Raw genomic sequence first — 9757 nt, 5'->3', positions numbered from 1 at the left:
GGGAATAGCGGAAGATGTACTTGTGGCAATCAAGGATTTGGTATTTCCGGTTGACGTCTACATCCTTGAGATGTCCCCAACAAAGAATAGAAGTTCTTCCTCCGTTCTATTTGGTAGACCTTTCTTGAAGACCTCTATGTTCAAATTGGATGCCTTTACCGGCACATACTCCTTTGAGGTCAGAGACAAGACAATCAAGTTTAACTTGGATGAAGCCATGAAACACCCTCCCGAAGAGTATTCCATTCTCCGATGTAATGTAATCGATGAGGTGGTAGCGGAGGTACGAAGAGATGATCACAACAAGTTGTGCTACCATATTATTGAAGAGACGGATGACCAAGAGGGTGAACAAGAGAAAGTTGTTGAGAATGAGCTCCAGGAGCTTGATGAAAAGGAATCTCAACTTGAGACAAAAAGTGAATTGAAGCCTCTTCCATCTCATTTGAAGTATGCATTCCTTGAGGACAACCAGAAGTTTTCGGTCATTATTGCTAGTGAGCTTTCGAGTCAAGAGGAAGAGAAACTCCTAGAGGTCCTAAAGAAACACAAGAAAGCAATCGGTTGGAGCTTGGCCGACATTGTGGGGATTGACCCCCGCAAGTGTATGCATCATATCTTTCTCCAAGAGGGAGCCCGGCCAGTTAGACAACCGCAAAGAAGGCTCAACCCCACCATCCTTGATGTGGTGAAGAAGGAGGTCACTAGGCTACTTGAGGCGGGTATCATATATCCGATTTCTAACAGTGAGTGGGTGAGCCCGGTCCAGGTTATTCCAAAGAAATCAGGCATCACTGCGGTCAAAAAGGATGATGGTGAAGTGGTCACCAAGAGAGTGCAAAATGCTTGGCGGGTGTGCATCGATTATAGAAGGTTGAATGCCGCAACAAGGAAGGACCACTACCCTTTGCCCTTCATTGACCAGATGTTGGACCGACTGGCAGGTAATTCCCATTATTGCTTTCTTGATGGATTCACTGGCTACTTCCAGATTCACATTTCTCCTGAGGATCAGGAAAAAACCACATTTACTTGTCCCTTTGGCACCTTTGCTTACAAAAGGATGTCATTTGGGCTATGCAATGCACCCGCCACTTTTCAGCGGTGTATGACTAGTGTCTTTTTTGACCTTATGGAGACTTGTCTGGAAGTCTTTATGGACGATTTTAGCGTATATGGTACCTTTTTTGATAGTTGTTTGGAGAACTTGGCCAAAGTCTTAGCTAGGTGTGTTGACACTAACCTTGTCCTAAATTTTGAAAAATGTCATTTCATGGTGAGACAAGGTATAGTGTTAGGACACATAGTTTCTGACAAGGGTATTTCTGTGGACCCGGCCAAGGTTGATGTTATCACCAGTTTACCTCACCCCCTCTTCTGTGAGGGAGGCCCGTTCCTTTTTGGGGCATGCAGGATTCTATAGGCACTTTATCAAGGATTTTAGCAAGATTGCATTACCACTGTCGTGCCTACTCCAAAAGGACGTGGACTTTGAGTTTGATAGTGCTTGTGCAGGTGCATTTGAGGAGTTAAGGAGAGCTCTTACCACGGCACCAAGTGTGGGGGGCCCTAACTAGATGCAGCCATTCGAGATAATGTGCGACGCGTCAAATCATGCTGTAGGTGCCGCGCTGCACAGCACGATGGTAAACTCCCTTATATCATTGCTTATTCCTAAAAAACATTGGATGCGGCACAATCCAACTATACCACTACGGAAAAAGAACTCCTAATTATTGTTCATGCATTAGATAAATTCAGATCTTATTTGCTAGGATCCAAAATAGTGGTATACATGGATCATGCAGCTTTAAAGTATCTGTTGACAAAGAATGAGTCGAAACCTAGGCTCATACGTTGGATCTTGCTCTTGCAAGAGTTCGACATTGAGATTAGGAATCAAAGTGGGTCTCAAAATTTAGTTGCGAATCATCTAAGCCGCCTTAAAAATCTTAAACATGACCCATTTCCGATTGATGACTCATTCCCTTTGGATAGTTTGCATGCTGTTTCGGATAGCTTTCCTTGGTTTGCACCAATGGCGAACTACTTGGTTGCTAAGATCTTCCCTCCCAACTTTTCTAAACATCAAAGGGATAAGTTGAGGAATGATTCTAAATATTACATTTGGGATGACCCTCACTTGTGGAAGAGGGGAGTAGACCAAGTAATTCGAAGATGTGTCCCGGAATCTGAAATTCAACCCATTCTTGAAGCCTACCATTCATCCGAATGTGGCGGCCACTTTGGCCTACAACGGACGGCTAAAAAGGTTTTGGATTGTGGATTCTGGTGGCCAACCTTATTCAAGGATGCTAATCAATTTTGTGTGTCGTGTCACCAATGTCAGAAGTTGGGAAATGCATCCCAAAGGGATAAAATGCCTCAACAACCGATGTCGTTCTGTGAGATCTTTGATGTATGGGGCATAGACTTTATGGGGCCATTTCCCAACTCAAGTGGGTATCTATATATTCTGTTGGCGGTTGACTATGTATCAAAGTGGGAAGAAGCGATACCTACCCGCCTTGATGACGCAAATACTGTGATTTCTTTCATTAGAAATAATATTGTGTGCCGCTATGGGTCACCACGAGAAATCGTGAGCGACCAAGGTTCCCACTTTTGTAACAGGAAAGTAGAGGCACTACTCAAGCGCTATGGGGTATTGCACAAGGTTGCAATTGCTTATCACCCCTAAACCAACGGACAAGCGGAGGTGTCCAACCGGGAGATTAACGAATTTTGGAGAAAGTGGTGAATCTACAAAGGAAGGACTAGAGCTCTTGGTTGGGAGATGCACTATGGGCATATAGGACGGCCTATAAGATCCCGTTAGGGATGAGTCCCTTCCGGATCGTCTGTGGCAAGGCATGCCACCTTCCGGTGGAAATTGAGCATAAGGCCTATTGGGCGTCGCTTGCAATTTTGCAAGTCTCAGCCTATTTTTCCAAGAGTTGTGCGAGCAATGCGCCAACAATGCCAAGGGTAACCTACCTTTCCCAGCCTTGGTGACGAAGTTAATTGCTACTGCTGATGTTCCTCGAGAGACTAAGGATAGAAGAACGATGATTCCGGTAGAGGGCGACGTCGTCCCAACTGGAAAATATCTCAAGCCTTCGGCGGAACACAACACCCTTGATATAGCTGCTCCCTCGGTTATCCCTACCACTTCTTCTACATCACAAGGATCTTCCCACCAACGGCTTGAAGAGCTCCACAAGAAGATAGATAGATATGAATGGCGGAACCAACGCCGGTATGCTTACATAAAGAAGCTTTTGAGTTGTGTGACTCCTTCTATGGAGGAACCGGAGATCTCCACATCCACCTCGTACTTAAGTGAAGAGAGCATTCGCGAACGGGATAGTGGAAGTTCCAAGCCCGACCAACCCTTGCACCTTGCTAGTAGGACGGAGGACCGTGCTAATTCTTAAGTGCGGGGAGGTCGTGCGACCCATCTCCGTGGGTAATAATCTCCTCTTTTGAACATCTATGGACTTTAATTTTCTTTTGTTTTGTTAATTAGGACATATTGCATATTTAGTTAGTTTTTTTTCTTGATAGGTCTACTTGGTTAGGGTGATAACTTCTTTTCCAAGAAACTGTATTTTCAGGGTACCCTACCAATTTTGAAATTTTTTTTTGCGAAAAACTTGCCTGAAGAATTTATTTTGGAACATGGTGTTTGAGCCGAGAACACAAGCATGCTAGTTTTGAGCCTTATTGTGTGATTATATCTTCTAACCACTTATTCCCATTCTTGTGTGCATTACTGATGAGCAGATAATTTATACACTTTTTGGCATTGTTTTTACATAGTTTTTAGTATGATTTGATTATTTTTTAGTATATTTTTATTAGTTTTTAATTAAAAATCATATTTCTGGACTTTACTAGGAGTTTGTGTATTTTTCTGTGATTTCAGGTATTTTCTGGACTTTACTGCAGATGTTGTTGGATTCTGACCTCCCTACACTCAAAGTGGATTTTCTGGAGCTACAGAAACCCAAATGGTGCGCTCTCAATTGCGTTGAAAATTAGACATCAGGGCTTTCCAACAATATATAATAGTCCATACATTGCCCAAGTTTAGACGATGCAAACTGGCATTTAACGCCAGATTTTTGCCCTATTCTAGCGTTAAACGCCAGAAACAAATTGCAAAGCAGAGTTAAACGCCAGAAACAAGTTACAAACTGGCGTTGAACTCCAAGGAAGACCTCTACACGTGAAAGCTTCAACGCTTATCCCAAGCACACACCAAGTGGGTCCGGAAGTGGATTTCTGCATCATTTACTCATTTCTGTAAACCCTAGTAACTAGTTTAGTATAAATAGGACTTTTTACTATTGTATTTACATCTCTGGTTAGTCTTTGACTAATTTTATGTTCTGAGATCACGTTTAGGGGCTGACCATTCGGCCATGCCTGGACCTTGTTCTTATGTATTTTCAACGGTAAAGTTTCTACACACCATAGATTAAGGTGTGGAGCTCTGCTGTTCCTCATGAATTAATGCAAAGTACTATTATTTTTCTATTCAACTCAAGCCTATTTCTTCTCTAAGATATTCATTCGCACACAAGAACATGATGAATGTGATGATTATGTGATGCTCATCACCATTCTCACTTATGAACGCGTGCCTGATAAACACTTCCGTTCTACATGAAAGCAAGCTTGAATGCATATCTCTTAGCCTCCTGATCTACGATCAGAGTCTTCGTGGTATAGGCTAGAATTATTGGCGGCCATTCTTGAGATCCGAAAAGTCTAAACCTTATTTGTGGTATTCCGAGTAGGATCTGGGAAGGGATGGCTGTGACGAGCTTCAAACTCGCGAGTACTGGGTGTAGTGACAGACGCAAAAGGATTACTGAATCCTATTCTAGCATGATCGAGAACCGACAGATGATTAGCCATGCGGTGACAGCACATTTGGACCATTTTCACTGAGAGGACGGGATGTAGCCATTGACAACGGTGATGCCCAATATACAGCTTGCCATGGAAAGGAGTATGAATGATTGGATGAAAGCAGTAGGAAAGCAGAGGTTCAGAAGGAATAAAAGCATCTCCATACGATTATCTGAAATTCTCACCAATGAATCACATAAGTATTTCTATCCTATTTTATATTTTAATTATCAAATCTCCATAACCAATTGAATCCGCCTGACTGAGATTTACAAGGTGACCATAGCTTGCTTCAAACTGACAATCTCCGTGGGATTGACCCTTACTCACGTAAGGTTTATTACTTGGACGACCCAGTGCACTTGCTGGTTAGTTGTGCGAAGTTGTGACAAAGAACTAAGATTATGAACGTGCGTATTAAGTTTATGGCGCCGTTACCAAGGAATGAATGATCACAATTTCATGCACCAAGTTTTTGGCACCGTTGCCGAGGATTGTTTGAGTTTGGACAACTGACGGTTCATCTTGTTGCTCAGATTAGGTAATTTTATTTTAATTTTAAGCTTTTTGTTTTTATTATTCTTATTTTCGAAAAAAAAATTTCAAAAAAAAATTTATTAAATTATTCTATGTTCTTCAAAATTTTTAAGAATGAATTCTAGAGTTTCATGATGATCTGTTGAAGTCCGGCTGGCTGTAAAGCCATGTCTAATCCTTTGGACCGAGGTTTCAACTATCATTAGAGAAGAGCTTCTTTGTCTTTCTCAGCAATTTAGCTTTTGTATGTAATGATCTGCTAAAGCTTGGCTGATCATTGGCCATGTCTAGTGTTTTGGACCGGAGCTTTCACTGAAAGCTTGGCTGGCTAGTAAGCCATGTCTAATTCCTGGACCGGAGCTTTAGACTAACATTGCATGATTCATGGAATTCTCATTAGAAATTTTGAAGTCCTTATTTTTCTTTTTCCAATTAATTTTCGAAAAAAAATACAAAAAAATTTAATAAAATCATAAAAACCAAAATTTGATGTTTCTTGTTTGAGTCTAGTGTCAAATTTTAAGTTTGGTGTCTTGCATGTTTTTCTTTTCTTAAAAATTTTCAAAAATAAGTATTGATGTTCATCTTGATCTCCAAAGTGTTCTTGGTGTTCATCTTGACATTCAAAGTGTTCTTGCATGCATCATGTGTTTTGATCTTGAATTTTTATGTTTTGCATCATTTTTATGTTTTTCTATCTCTTCATAAAAATTCAAAAATAAAAAAAATATCTTTCCCTTATTCTTCTCATAAATTTCGAAAATTTTGAATTGATTTAGTAAAAAAGTTTTAAAATTTAGTTGTTTCTTATTAGTCAAGTCAAAATTTTCAATTTAAAAATCCTATCTTTTCAAAACTTTTTCAAAAAATCATATCTTTTTCAATTTTCTTCTTAATATTTTCGAAAGTTTCAAAATGATTTTCAAAAATCTTTTCTTATTTTTGTTTCATATTTTCGAATTCATTGCTAACTTTTAATATTTTGATTCAAAAATCTCAAGTTGTTACTTGCCTATTAAGAAAGATTCATTCTTTAAATTTTAAAATCCTATCTTTTAGTTTCTTGTTAGTCAAGTAATCAACTTTAATTTTCAAAAATCAAATCTTTTTAATTTCCTTTTTAAATCTTTTTCAAATTAAATTTCAATCATATCTTTTTCAAAATCAATTTCAAAATCTTTTCTAACTTCTCACCCTTTCAAATTTGATTTTCAAATCTTTTTCAATTAACCACTTAACTTTTTGTTTGATTTTAAAAGTTTACTATTTCAATCATATCTTTTACAAAATCACCTAACTACTTTTCTCTCTCTTATTTTCGAAAATCACTAACCTCTTTTTCAAAAAAATTTATTTTCATTAACTAATTGTTTTAAATTTTAATTTAATTTTATTTTCCTTCTTAAATTTCAAATTCTAATTAATAGTCAAAATAAAAACAAAAAATATTTTTATTTCATTTTGTTTTTAATTTTCGAATTCTTCCCCCTCTCATCTCTTTCTATTTATTTATTTATCTACTAACACCCCTCTTTTACTCAAAAATTTGAACCAACTCTTCTCCTCTGTGTTTGAATTCTTATCTTTTCCTTCTTCCATTCTTCTCTTCTTATACTCATATAAGGAATCTCTATACTGTGACATAGAGGATTCCATATTTTCTTTTCTGTTCTCTTCTTTTTCATATGAGCAGGAACAAGGATAAGAACATTCTTGTTGAAGCTGATCCTGAACCTGAAAGGACTCTGAAGAGGAAGCTAAGGGAAGCTAAAGCACAACTCTCTGGAAAAAATCTGACAGAAATTTTCGAAAAAGAAGGAGACATGGCCGAAAATAATAATAATGGTGGAGATGCAAGGAAGATGCTTGGTGACTTTACTGCACCAAATTCCAACTTACATGGAAGAAGCATCTCAATCCCTACCATTGGAGCAAACAATTTTGAGCTAAAGCCTCAATTAGTTTCTCTGATGCAATAGAATTGCAAGTTTCATGGAATTCCATCAGAAGATCCTTTTCAGTTCTTAACTGAATTCTTGCAAATCTGTGATACTGTTAAGACCAATGGGGTTGATCCCGAGGTCTACAGGCTTATGCTTTTCCCGTTTGCTGTAAGAGACAGAGCTAGAATATGGTTGGACTCTCAACCTAAAGATAGCCTGAACTCTTAGGATAAGCTGGTCACGGCTTTCTTAGCCAAGTTTTTTCCTCCTCAAAAGCTTAGCAAGCTTAGAGTGGATGTTCAAACCTTCAAATAGAAAGAAGGTGAATCCCTCTATGAAGCTTGGGAGAGATACAAGCAACTGACCAAAAAGTGTCCTTCTGACATGCTTTTAGAATGGACCATCCTGGATATATTCTATGATGGTCTGTCTGAATTATCAAAGATGTCATTGGACCATTCTGTAGGTGGATCCATTCACCTAAAGAAAACGCCTGCAGAAGCTCAGGAACTCATTGACATGGTTACAAATAACCAGTTCATGTACACTTCTGAAAGGAATCCTGTGAGTAATGGGACGCCTCAGAGGAAGGGAGTTCTTGAAATTGATACTCTGAATGCCATATTGTCTTAGAATAAAATATTGACTCAGCAAGTCAATATGATTTCTCAGAGTCTGAATGGATTGCAAGCTGCATCCAACAGTACTAAAGAAGCATCTTCTGAAGAAGAAGCTTATGATCATGAGAACCCTGCAATAGCAGAGGTGAATTACATGGGAGAACCCTATGGAAACACCTATAATCCCTCATGGAGAAATCATCCAAATTTCTCATGGAAGGATCAACAAAAGCCTCAACAAGGCTTTAATAATGGTGGAAGAAACAGGTTTAGCAATAGCAAGCCTTTTCCATCACCCTCTCAGCAACAGACAGAGAATTCTGAGCAGAATCCATCTAGCTTAGCAAATATAGTCTCTGATCTATCTAAGGCCACTCTAAGTTTCATGAATAAAACAAGGTCCTCTATTAGAAATTTGGAGGCCCAAGTGGGCCAGCTGAGTAAAAGAGTCACTGAAACTCCTCCTAGTACTCTCCCAAGCAATACAGAAGAGAATCCAAAAAGAGAGTGCAAGGCCATAACCTTACTTGGTGTGGCCGAACCCAGAGAGGAGGAGAAGGACGTGAATCCTAGTGAGGAAGACCTCCTGGGACGTTCACTGACCAATAAGGAGTTTTCCTTTGAGGAACCAAAGGAATCTGAGGCTCATCTAGAGACCATAAAGATTCCATTGAACCTCCTTTTACCATTCATGAGCTCTGATGACTATTCTTTCTCTGAAGAGGATGAAGACATCATTAAAGAGTAGGTTGCTAAATATCTAGGAGCCATCATGAAGTTGAATGCCAGTTTATTTGGTAATGATACTTGGGAGGATGAACCCCCCTTGTTCACCAATGAACTAAGTGCATTGATAAGGCAGACATTGCCTCAGAAGAAACCGGATCCCGGAAAGTTTTTTATACCTTGTACATAGGCACCATAACTTTTGAGAAGGCTCTGTGTGACCTTAGGTCAGGGATAAACCTCATGCCACTCTCTGTAATAGAGAAACTGGGAATCTATGAGGTATAAGCTGCAAGAATCTCACTAGAGATGACAGATAAATCAATGAAACAGGCTTATGGATTAGTAAAGGACTTGTTAGTGAAGGTTGAAGGCCTTTACATCCCTACTGATTTCATAATCCTAGACACTGGGAAGGATGAGGATGAATCCATCATCCTTGGAAGACCCTTCCTAGTCACAGCAAAAGCTGTGATTGATGTGGACAGAGGAGAGTTGGTCCTTCAACTGAATGAGGACTACCTTGTATTTAAGACTCAAGGTTCTCCTTTTGTAACCATGGAAAGGAAGTATGAAAAGCTTCTCTCACTGCAGAGTCAACCAAAGCCCCCACAGTCAAACTCTAAGTTTGGTGTTGGGAGGCCACAACCAAAATCTAAGTTTGGTGTTGAACCCCCATATTCAAACTCTAAGTTTGGTGTTGGGAGGTCCCAACAATGCTCTGAACATCTGTGAGGCTCCATGAGAGCTCACTGTCAAGCTATTGACATTAAAGAAGCGCTTGTTGGGAGGCAACCCAATGTTATTTAATTATATCTATTTATTTTCCATTGCTATTTTATGTTTTCTTTAGGTTGATGATCACGTGAAGTCACAAAAACTACTGAAAAATCAAAAATAGAATGAAAAATAGCATTAAAAATAGCTCACCCTGGAGGAAGAGTTTACTGCCGTTTAAACGCCAGTAAGAAGCATCAAACTGGCATTTAACGCCAGAAAGAAGCATCAAGC

The 9757-nt window shown here is 39.2% G+C and overlaps 1 non-coding gene across 1 annotated transcript; it reads right to left on the bottom strand.

The window, feature by feature from the left end:
• Positions 1 to 7682: 7682 nt before the first annotated feature.
• On the bottom strand, positions 7683 to 7790 carry LOC112725077 (small nucleolar RNA R71). The gene has a single exon (XR_003164206.1). It is a non-coding gene; the product is annotated as a small nucleolar RNA R71 (small nucleolar RNA).
• Between the last annotated feature and the right edge of the window lie 1967 nt (positions 7791 to 9757).

The sequence above is a fragment of the Arachis hypogaea genome, chromosome 11, assembly GCF_003086295.3.
Source record: "Arachis hypogaea cultivar Tifrunner chromosome 11, arahy.Tifrunner.gnm2.J5K5, whole genome shotgun sequence".
Lineage (NCBI taxonomy): Eukaryota > Viridiplantae > Streptophyta > Magnoliopsida > Fabales > Fabaceae > Arachis > Arachis hypogaea.
Note: the sequence above shows the minus strand (reverse complement) of the source record. Positions and strands in the feature narration are given on the sequence as shown.